The sequence below is a fragment of the Pelmatolapia mariae genome, linkage group LG14 (genome assembly GCF_036321145.2).
Source record: "Pelmatolapia mariae isolate MD_Pm_ZW linkage group LG14, Pm_UMD_F_2, whole genome shotgun sequence".
In the NCBI taxonomy this organism is placed as follows: Eukaryota; Metazoa; Chordata; class Actinopteri; order Cichliformes; family Cichlidae; genus Pelmatolapia; species Pelmatolapia mariae.
This window is the reverse complement of record NC_086239.1, coordinates 36,197,972-36,210,441: the sequence shown is the minus strand read 5'-3', so window position 1 is coordinate 36,210,441 and position 12,470 is coordinate 36,197,972. Positions and strand designations below refer to the sequence as shown.

Below are 12,470 nucleotides of genomic sequence, written 5' to 3'. Positions count from 1 at the left end.
GATGTGGAAGAAAAGAAGGCTCTCCATAACCGGCAGAGTTCTGGTTGTGAAAGCCGACATCCTGCCTGCCCTACTTCATTTGGCATATGTTTTTCCATTACCACAGATGTTTAGGAAGGAACTAATACGAGAGGTGTTCAACTTCATTTGGGGTGGGTACGAATACGTGAAAAGAACTATGATGTACCAGCCGATACTAAAAGGCGGGAGAGGCGTTCCATGCATCCCGCTAAAATTGGATGTATTGTACTACTGCAACATTTGTAACATATTGAACAAGCCTTATATACATAAATGTCAATCTTTAATTCGCTTTTGGCTATCAGGCCCATTGAGACAACTGATTGAGTGGGACAATAGTGTGCCCGGAGCAGAAAGTAGACCGGTGTATTATGCAAAATTGATTAAATGGCGGGAGAAGCACCTAGAATGCAAGGACAAGGACCTTGCACTGAATCATAAGACCTTGTATAGGACTCTGGTGGAAAAAAGGGAAAGAGGCTACATGGAAACGAGCGCAAGGAAAAGATCTGAGCAATGGGTGTAAAGATTTTAATTGGTTGCTGTTACACAGGAAAATTCCTGAGGTCGATAATGTATGCTCATAGATTAAGTGACAACAAAAACTGTACAAGGAGTACTTGTCATGAAGAAGAAGAAACGATAGAACATGTAATGTGGGGATGTGTTTTTGAGCAAGAGGTGTGGAGAGAAATGCAGGTGCAATATGAGTGTCTAAATAGCATCCAATATGATGAGCTAATGTTTCTTATAGGGAAGGGAAAAAGAAATGAGGCTAGCGGAAAGATCTCCATGTTGATGGCCCTGACGAAATTGTATTTGTGGAAGGCTCGACAGGGGTACATTCTGGGGTCTTATAAATGGACAGCTAGAACTACATGTAAAATAATAGTAAAAGAAATAGAGAAGACTTGTTTTTTGGAGAAAACCAAATGGGGGTGGGATACGATTAAAGATAGGTGGAAACATGTCTTCCAAACACCACCCAAGATGGGGTTTTAAGAAGGCACAAGAGATTTATAATAAGGGGATAGCTTGGTTTTTGTGTTTCGATAGATTCTTGCTGATCCAGAATGGATGCTTTGTGTTTGAGAAGAATATTGTTAAGTATGGGCCCGCGTGGTAGAAAGACGCGGTGCCGTTTGGTGCCTTCTTTCTTATTTCTTATTTCTTATGTGCTTTTGTTGTCGTTTTCACTTTTTAACAAGTTGTACATGTGGATTGTGAAATGTGTGTGATTGACAAATAAAAATTTGGAAAAAAAAAATCTGTTCTTATCAGTCTTCGATAGGGTAGATCATGCATTTCTGTGGAAGGTTATAGAGGGGTTCAGTGTGAGAGGAGATTTCATAAAATGGGTGAAGGTTTTATATACGGGCATAAATTCTAAAATTAAAATTAATGGGCATTTAACGGATAAAGTGCAACAAACTAGGGGACTGCGGCAAGGATGCCCGTTATCTGTGGTGTTATTTGTATTATATGCAGAACCCCTGGCGTGTGTAATAAGGGGGAGTCAGGTTGTTAAAGGGATAACGTTGCCCCGGGGCGAGATCTTAAAAATATCGCAATATGCGGATGATGCAATTTTATACTTGGCAGATGATGAAAGTTTAAGGGGGGTGATAGACATTATACAAGATTATGAAAAAGCAACTGGATCTAGAATAAATAAGGAGAAGACTAGGTATAAATACCTTGGAAAGTGGGAGGGGAGGAAGGATAAGATATGTGACTTTATGTTGTGTGAAGGCCCTATGGATGTATTAGGAATCTCCTTTTGAAATGGGGAGGGGGACGCACTTTGTAATTGGAGAAACAAGATGGTGGCAGTTGCGAAGAAATTGGGATTATGGAGGACAAGGAAACTTTCTATATCAGGGAAAGTGTTGGTTATAAAGGCCGACGTATTGCCAAAGCTGCTGCACTTGGCTTATGTGTTCCCGATACACAGAGGTACAGAGCCCAACTGATGAGGGGAATATTTAAGTTTATATGGGGGGGTTATGAATATGTGAAAAGGACATTAATGTACCAGGAGATACCAGATGGTGGGAGGGATGTGCTGAACGTTCCCCTGAAGCTGGACACAATATTTTACAGCAATGTATGCACACTTTTGAAAAAGAAATTCACGCATAAATGCCAAACCCTGCTATGGTTTTGGCTGTCCGTACCATTCCGGATTTTAATCGGGTGGGATAATAAAGGCCCTAAAGCTGAGACTAGGCCGGAGTACTATCAGCGTATGGTCAAGTGGGGGGGGGAGACATTCGGAATGCAAGGATGAGGACATAGTGACAAACCACAAGTTATTATATAGGAAGTTGGTACAGAAACTTAATGTCAACCTAGCGATGGTGAGCCCTGAAGTGTGGACGCGGGCCCAGGATAAGAGTTTCAGGAACGGGCTTAAAGATTTTAATTGGTTACATCTGCACAGGAGGTTACCGGTCAGGACCACGATGTATGCCCATAACTTGGGGAAGCATAAGGACTGTCCAAGGAAGAACTGTACGGAGGAAGAAACAATTGATCATGTACTTTGGGGATGTGATTATGCAAAAAAGGTGTGGAACGGGGTGAAAGAGAGTTATAAGTGCTTGAAGAATGTGACATATGATGAAATCACATCGTTTGGGGTTAAAGGGGTGGGAAAAGAACAGAATAAAGTAATCTGTATGCTGATATCTATTGTAAAACTCAAACTATGGAAAGCAAGGCAGGGACAAATAACTGGAGCGTACAAATGGAGGGAGATAGGGACATGCAGGGCAATAGAGAAAGAAATTGAATGCATATACTGGTATGAATTAGAAAGATGGGGAAGCGACACAATTAAAGATAGGTGGAAACTAATTTTTTCAAAACCACCAGAAAAAAGGTGGTAAGAGATAAGGAGTGTGTCTAAAGAAAGTGATTGTTTCTAGGTTCTGGTTTTCTTTTTGTGGGGTTTTGGTTTTTTGATTTCTTTTTTCATGATGTTTGGTTGGGTGTAATGATAATAAGGTATGATATTGATTTGGAATGTATTATGTCATGATTTATGAGAAATGTGAAATGTAAAATGTAAGAGTGGGAATGATTTGTAAATTAAATAAAAAGGAAAAAAAATCTGTTACTGATCGCTTCTCGGCCTTTTGGCTAAGATCAAGTGTAGTATCTGTTCTTATCAGAGAAGCAAGCAAGATGGCGGCCGCGTCGGCCAGTTTTTCCGAGAGAGACACCAGGACAACTGGAACAAGAAATACGCTGAGATTTGAGCTTATGGAGAAAGACACATCCTTCCACGACAGAATAACCTTCGGACGAAGAATCCTCTTTGAAGCTTTGAAGATACAACCGGAAGAGATATACTGCCTGCAACAAAGTATCGCCAGTAAGCACTACGACGTGACCTTTTCTACAAACGACCGTGCGGAGGAAGTGAGAAGAAGGTGTGTAGCAGAGGAAGACGAAGAGCTACGGAGATATGTGGTGACCCCCTTGTATCGAAACGACTATAGAATACTAACGATACATATGTATAACCCCTGGGTCACGGAAGAAACCATCAGGTACTTTTTGGGGAGATACGTCACTGTACTCCCTGGGGTACGCAAGATAAAGGATGGCCTGGGCATATGGACTGGAAAAAGGCAGTTTCGTATCAAGTTGGAGGTGGACATAAATGGAAGGTGAAAATGCGGAGGGTTACGTGCTGAGGGGAACACAAACTGAATGCATGCATACCCCCCTAAGTGACTTGATAAGTGATGGAGATGTGGAGGAGGAAGGTGAGAGCGATGAAAAGTCGGAGGACTCTTTTATAACATCTCTTCTGTCACATGGTAATGTGGTTAGTTAAAAAGTTTAAGAAAGGAGGTAAAGTAAATTATGAAGGTGCCCTTTTTGTTGGTGACTGTTTTTTTTTTTTTGCAAGTTAAAAGGTAATAGAGTTGGCGTCTACTTTACAGGACTTGTTATTTTTTCCCTTTCCTCGCTCTTTTTCTTTGTTTTTGTTTTGGTATGGGAAAACTAAAAATAATTACATTGAATGTTAGAGGGCCCGAAAGTGGAAAATTGTTTTTGAATTTTTGTTAAGCTGTTATTTTGACATTTGTTTGGTTCAGGAAGCCCATCTGAGGGACAAGAGGGATGTTGTTTTGTTTTCTGAGGAATGGCGGGGAGGGGAAGCACTTTGGAGTATTGGGAGTGTACATGGGACTGGGGTTGGGCTTTTATGTGGGTCCAAAGAAATACGGATAGTGGAGAGCTTTACTGTAATGCAGGGAAGAGTAATGGTGGTGGACATTGAAAAAAAGGGTCACAATGTCGGATAATCAATGTATATGCACAGGTGGAACCTGGGCCATACAAGGACCTCTTTTCGAAAATGGACACTTGCCTTCTGACTAGGAAAGCCATTATTGTGGGAGGGGATTTTAACTGCTCTTTGGAAAAGGAACAGTTTTCCCTCCCCTTCAGGACCTTCATAACTAAATACGGCCTAATTGATGTAATGGGGAAGCTGTTAGGAAAACAAGTGGGGTACACATGGGAAAACACAAGGGGGGCTAAGAGCAGGTTGGATTATATTTTAGTAGACAAAAAGAGTAGTATAATAGAAGGGAAAATAATACCTGCTTTCTTCACAGACCATCACGCAGTTGTAGTGGAGGTAGAAATAGCTGGGCCAGATTTTGGTAAGGGATACTGGAAGTTTAATAATGATGTCCTTGCAGAACACGCTTTTAGGGAAGGCTTTGCGAAAATCTTCCCAATCTGGGTTGAGATGAAGAGTTTATATAGAAATAAAACGGCTTGGTGGGAGGATATAAAGAAGAAAATTAAAAAGTTTACTGTTGATTATTGCAGAGGTCAAAAGTTTGAAAGAAAGAGTTCGCCACAATTCAAAAGGAGATAGCGGAAATTTATGCCTTGAGAAATATGGGAGGGGGCATTGTTGAGGAAGGGCATTTGGAAAATGGATATGATATGCGATTTTTTGCTGTGCAAAGGTCCTATGGATGTATTGGGAATTTCTTTTGGGAATGGGGAGGGGGATGCGGTTCGAAATTGGAGATAATAGGCTACATTCACACTGCAGGTCTTAATGCTCAATTCCGATTTTTTGATCAAATCCGATTTTTTTGTCTGCTTGTTCACACTACAAATAAAATGCGACAGCAAACGCTCTCCAGTGTGAACGCTCAAAGCGGCCCGCATGCGCAAAAGAAGATGTCACACACAACGCGCTGTTTACACCCAGAGCAAACAATATTGTTTGACTGATGGCCCTTAATATAAAGACTTCGGACTTTACGTTTCCCAATTTTTGCTTTAAGTTATTTTGTTATTTACATAATAATGTAAATAACCTAATAATTATCCTTATTGCTGTTTTAGAGGAGCGGTGCTTCAAAGGATAGTTGCAGATTTCTGTCAGAATCTGCAGATTATACAGTACAAATAAAATGTTCACGTTTCTCCAACGTTGTCTTCCTAACAGTTTCACTAACATCTACACTGGATGGCCAGGAAGCGTTCGTGATGTCTTCTCGGGCGCTGATAATTGGCGTCTGTCTCGTGTCAGTGACGTAAAAGACGGACTTAATGTGACATGACCATTCAAACAGCAGTCGCTTTCTAAAACATTGGATATGTATCAGATTCAGTACCACATACGAAAGTGACCCAGATCGGATTTGAAAATATCGGATTTGTGCCGTTCACACTGTCATACCGTGATCGGATATGGGTCGCATAGGGTCAAAAAAATCGGATTTGATGCGCTTTCGCCTGCAGTGTGAACGTAGCCTAAGATGGTGGCAGTTGAGAAGAAAATGGGACTATGGAGGACAAGGAAACTCTCTGTATCAGGAAAAGTGTTGGTTATAAAGGCTGATATACTGCCAAAGTTGTTATATCTGGCTTATGTGTTTCCGATGCCGCAATTGTATAGAGCGCAACTGATGAGGGGAATATTTAAGTTCATATGGGGGGGTTATGAATATGTGAAGAGGACATTAATGTACCAAGAGATATCAGATGGTGGGAGGGATGTGCCAAACATTCCCCTGAAGTTGGATGCAATATTTTACAGTAATGTATGTACACTGTTGAAAAAGAAATTCACGCATAAATGCCAAACCCTGCTATGGTTTTGGCTGTCTGTACCATTCCGGTTTTTAATTGGGTGGGATAACAAGGGTCCCAAAGCCGAGGACAGGCCTGAGTATCATCGGCGTATGGTCAAGTGGGGGGGAGACAACAGGAATGCAAGGATGTGGATGTAGTGACAAATAATAAGCTGTTATATAAGAAGTTGGAGCAGAAATTAAATGTTGAATTAGCGACGGTGAGACCTGAAGTGTGGGTGCGGGCACAGGATAAATGTTTGAGGAGCGGGCTCAACGATTTTAACTGGTTACACCTGCACAAGAGACTGCCGGTAAGGACTACTATGTATGCCCATAACTTGGGAAAACAGAAGGACTGTCCGAGAAAGAACTGCATGGAGGAAGAAACAATCGATCATGTACTCTGGAAATGTGATTATGCGAAAAAGGTGTGGAATGGGGTGAAAGAACGTTTTGAGTGTTTGAGAAATGTGACATACGATGAGATTACATCATTTGGTTTTAAAGGGTTGGGAAAACAACAGAACAAAAAACTTCGTACGCTGATATCAATTGTAAAACTCAAATTATGGAAAGCAAGGCAGGGGCATATAACCGGGACATACAAATGGAGCGAGATAGGAATGTGCTGGGCAATAGAGAAAGAAATTGAAAGCATATACTGGTTTGAACTAGAAAAATGGGGAAGCGACACAATTAAAGATAGGTGTAAAGCAATTTTTCCAAAGCCACCCAGAAAAAGGTGGTAAGAGACAGGAAGCGTGCCTAAAGAAAGCGAGCGTTTCTAGGTTCCTGCTTTCCTTTTGGAGGGTTTGGCTGATGCCTCTCCCTTCATGATGTTTGGTTGGGTGTAATGATAAGAAGGTATGATATTGATTTGGAATGTATTATGCCATGATTTATGAGAAATGTAAAATGTAAGTATGGAAATGACTTGTATATAAAATAAAAAAAAGGAAAAAAAATTCCCTCGTGAAGCGTTTCAGCACATAACTATAACTTTAACTTTCGGGAGGAGAATCTTGTTTAACGCTCTGAATATACAGCCAGAGGAGGTCCCCTGCTTACAGAAGAGCACAGCTAACAAATACTACGATGTGACGCTAACTACTAAAGACAGAGCGGAAGATGTGAGAAGGAAGGCAAATATAATGACAAATGAAGACCTAAAAAGATATTCTTATTGAGAAGCAAAATGGTGACTGCGTCGGCCAGAACCAGCGAGGAGAACGCAAGAGGGAGTGGACTTAAGAACACTTTAAGATTTGACCTAATCGACAAAGAAGGAGTCTTTCAAGAAAGAGTGACCTTCGGACGAAGAATCCTGTTTGACATCCTGAAAATGAAACCAGATGACATTTTTTGCCTACAACAGAGCACGGCAAAGAAATACTACGATGTGACTATGCTAACCAGTGATAGAGCAGAGGAGGTGAGGAGGGCGACTATTTCAACAGCTAACGAGGAGCTGCGGAAATACGCTGTAATTCCACTTTACCGGAATGATTATCGGATATTGACAGTCCACATGTACAACCTGTGGGTAACCGAAGAGACTATTAGATATTTCCTGGGGAGATATGTCACAGTTTTCCCCGGAGTACGGATTATGGACCGGGAAAAGACAGTTCCGTATAAAGTTGGAGGAGGACTTGACGAGCGAGGATGGGTATCGACATCCGCCCGCTGTGTTCTCTATCGGGGCGGTCAGGGGCTTCCTGGTGTACTCGGGGCAGCCGCAGTCATGTAGGAAGTGCGGGGGACATGGACACATGATGGATAATTGTGACCAGGTGAGGTGCAGGAATTGTGGGAGTATGGGACATGCTACAAGAGATTGTTGTAAACCCAAAAGGTGTCATTTATGTGACTCGGAGTCACACATGGCGAGAGACTGCACAAAACCTAGGCACTACGCAGCTGTGTTGAAGTGGGACTCTAAAAGAAGGGACAATGGAGAAGAGAAGGAAGGAGGGGAGGAAGATGCGATGGGTGAGGAAGTGCGTACAGGTGAGGTAAATGAGGCTGATGAAGTAGAGGGAGGAGCAGAGGGAAGGGGGGCGGTTTTTCAGGAGGAGGAGAGACAGAGCGACGAGGACAGTTTGAGAGTGGAAAAGGAGGGGAAGGAGGAGTTTGAGCAGCAGTGGAAAGTGGTCAAAAGGTCAAGGAGGAAAGCTTCAAAAAAGAGGAGAATAGTAAGCCCTGTTGTATCCCCAGAAGAAAATCAGGAGGATGAGGAGGTTGGGGATGTGTTGACTGAGATTATGGAGAGCTATGCGCCAAAAGGGACTCAGACTGAGTGCATGCATACACCACTGAGTGACACACTGAGTGGGACTGAGATGGAAGAGGAGGAGGGAGAGGGGAAATCAGAAGAATCCTTTATACGTTCACTATTTTCCCAGACGGAGTTTGGAGATCAGGGGGTGAATTGAGAACTGTTTATCGTTTTTTGTTATTAAATATGGAAATGAAGAAGATATGTGAAGAGGTGGGGTAATTAGTTTTTTCTTTATATTTTTGTGACTTTATTTTCTAGTGGTCTTTTTTTCTTATTTATACCTTTACTGTTGTATTTACACAGTTCACATAAAACATGGAAGAATTGAAGATTATGACTGTGAATGTTAGAGGGTTGAGAAATTCCCAGAAGAGAGGAGCGGTTTTTGAGTTTTTAACAACTTGTACCTTTGACATCTGCCTAATGCAAGAAGTTCATTTAAGGGATGAAAGGGATGTTGAGTTATTTACTAAAGAATGGAGGGGGGGGGGATGCTCATTGGAGCGTGGGGAGCGTACATGGGTCGGGGATAGGAGTGTTATGTGGGAATAAAGAAATAAGAATTGAGGATAGTTTTACGGTAGTACAGAGGAGGGTAATGTGTGTTGATATAAAAAAGAGGGGTTTCCAATGTTGGGTAATTAATATATGCGCATACAGAACCGGGGCCACGCAGGGAGCTTTTGACAAACTTGGATACATGTTTTATGACAAGCAAAAAGATCATAGTGGGGGGAGACTTCAATTGTTCCCTGGAAAAGGATGAGCGCTCTTATATACTTAGGACTTTCATTTCAAAATATGATCTGGTGGATGTTATGGGCAGATTGTATGGAAATCAGGTTGATTTCACTTGGGAGAATAGTAGGGGAATAAAGAGTAGGTTGGACTACATCCTAATAGGGACTAAGGATGAAGTAATAGATGGAAAGGTGATGCAGGTATCTTTTCGGATCACAGTGCAGTAAGTGCTAGGGTGGTGGTTAGCGGACCAGAGTACGGGAAGGGGTACTGGAAGATGAACAATGAAGTATTAACGGAATATGATTTTAGGGAAAGTTTTATGAAGACGTTTGCAATCTGGGTTGAGATGAAAGGCTTATATCAGGATAGAGTGAGTTGGTGGGAGGGAACAAAAAAGAAAATAAAATCATTTATCGTGGATTATTGCTCCAGAAGATCAAGAAAATTTAAAGAAGAGTTTATTGGGTTGCAAAAAGAGATAGAGGAGATCATTTCGATTCGGAATATTAGGGATGAGGGGTATGAGAAAGAGAGACTTGAAATATTAAAAAGGAGGCAGAGGGATTTCTTTGAGAGAAGGGCGAGATCTGTAACATTTAAATTAAAGCAGGAAGAATATATGGAGAATGAAAAATGCTCTGCTTATTTTTTTAAGAAAACGAAAGCCAGAAATGTTACGGGTACGATAGAGGAGTTAGAAAAGCGAGGGGAGGGTAAAATAGTGAGGGAACGTAAGGACTTATTGAAGACAATAGAGGAATATTATGCACAGCTCTTTCGAGAGGAGAAGATGGACCGTGATTTGGGGGTGAAATACCTAGATCATTTGGAGAAAAGAGTACCGGAAGAAGTGAAGGAGGAGTTGGGAGGGGACATAACCGTGGAAGAAATGTATAATGCAGTAAGGTCAATGAAAAATAATAGGGTTCCTGGAATAGATGGGCTGACTAAAGAATTCTATATGACTTTCTGGGGCCTGTTAGGGGGCCATTTATTGGAAGTTTTTAAAGACATGGTTAAAAAGGGTAAGATGACGAAAAGCATGCGGATGGGAATTGTCTCTTTGATTTATAAGAAGGGGCAAACAAGTTCCCTTGCAAATTATAGGCCGCTTGCTAGGGATGGGTATTGATAAGATTTTCACGATTCCGATTCCATTTTCGATTCTGTTTAACGATTCGATTCTCTTATAGATTCTTTTTAAAAAAGGAGAACACTAAGGTCGATTAGCTTAGAACTTTGTTTTATATCTTCTCTTTGAACAAGATAGAAATTTAGGAGTAACATGGCCTTACAAACCCAACAGTGAGATCTTAAGAGATCCACAGCCTATGGCTCTTCAATGGGGTGTCACAGGGTCCCCGGGGAAAAAATTGTAAATGTAAAATAATAAAATAAATATTCTTCTGTAGCAATAACAAAGTATAACATAAATTATTCTGTAGCAATTACACAAGAATATCCAGTAATCTCCCTGCCTACAATTAAACACATTCACTTACCGAAAATCGGGGGCATCTGGTGTGGCAAATGCCTTTTACCACAAACTTAGTCACTGCTCGGTGACATTCTGGCCTGAAAGGAGACGCTACCGGTAGACTGCAGCGAAAACTGCCAGCATCTGAGCCAGCCAGACTCGGTCTGTCTCTCTCATCATGGTCACCTAAATGCACAGTAATGGCAGGTTTTGTAATAAGGCAAATCGCGCTAACATAATATGCACTGTTAGTTGATTATTTACCTGCCGCATTAATGGGAGAGGACGTGCAAACGTTACCGCTGCTGCTGGGTTGAGATTCACGAGTCCGGAGCGGAATTAAAAACACGACATTCATTTAAGGTCATCGCGTGTTTTGTGAGCAAATGCTTTTGCATATTCGTAGTGTTTCCTCCCTTAAATGAAATATCTACTTTGCAAGTATTGCAAGTTGCCCTGTTGTCATTTAAAAAATTTCCCACGTGTGGGACTAATAAAGGTTATCTTATCCGTTCTCGTAAAGTATGACCAAACTTTTTAGCGTTTGAGCCGCCATGTTTCCTGCCATGTAAATGACGCTCCGCAACGCGGTGACGTCATTCGGGAATCGATAAGGGAATCGTTTGCAAAAATGCCAAACAATTCCAAGGAATTGAAACAGTGGGAACCGGTTCTCAACAAGAACCGGTTTTCGATACCCATCCCTACCGCTTACTATGGTCTGTGTGGATTCTAAAATATGGAGTAGGGTATTGGCAAATCGCCTGGCTCAGGGTATGCCCCATATTATCGGGATGGATCAAAGTTGTGGAGTAAAAGGCAGGCAGATAACGTGGAACCTATAATTGCACAGAGATGTATTAAAGTACATAGAAGAGAGAAACTTCGCCGCAATCTGTGTTTGCCTTGATCAGCAGAAAGCCTTCGATAGAGTAGATCATAAATATTTATGGGGTGTGGTGGAGCGCTTTGCATTAGGAAAGGTTTTTTTGAAGTGGGTAGTGATGATGTACACGGATATAGTATGCAGAAATAAAGTGAACGGTAATTTGACAGAAGAGGTGAGGAAAATGAGAGGATTGAGGCAAGGTTGTCCCTTTTCGGTATTGCTTTATGTTTTATATGCAGAACCTTTTGCATGCGCAATTAGGGAAAACTTGACTATAAGGGGGATAGGGCTACCGGGAGGTGAGGTTTTAAAAATCTACAATTTGCAGATGTTACGATCTTGTATTTGGCCGATGATGAGAGTGTTCGGGAATCTATAAGGGTTACATATGAGTTCTCGAGAGCTGCGGGGTCAAAAATAAATGTGGAAAATGTGTGATTTCTCGTTATGTGAGGGGCCCATGAAGGTGTTGGGGATAACATTTGGGAATTTAGAGGGAGATGCAAATGTAAATTGGAGAAAAAAATTTAATAAAATAAATGTAAAATTGGGTTTATGGAAAAAAGAAATTTGTCTATAACGGGCAAGATTTTAGCCATAAAGGCTGATCTGTTACCAGCTTTACTCCACCTGGCGTACATTTTTCCAATGCCACGTTTATTTAGGAAAAAGGTGATCATGGGAATTTTCAAGTTCATATGGGGGGGCTATGAGTACGTGAAGAGGACGATAATGTACCAGACGATAAGGGAAGGAGGGAGAGATGTCCCTTGTATCCCACTGAAGCTCGACGCAATTTTCTATAGTAATGTATTTAATTTGTTGAGCAAGACCTATACGCATAAATGTCAGATCTTTATGCGGTTTTGGTTATCTGGACCTTTCCGGTTTTTGGTTAATTGGGATAATAATGTGCCAAAGGCGGAAGATAGACCA

General features: G+C 41.4%; 1 pseudogene; it reads left to right on the top strand.

Moving 5' to 3' along the window:
• Positions 1-3,145: 3,145 nt before the first annotated feature.
• LOC134642448 (U2 spliceosomal RNA) lies at positions 3,146-3,309 on the top strand (annotated as a pseudogene).
• The last annotated feature ends 9,161 nt before the right edge of the window (positions 3,310-12,470 follow it).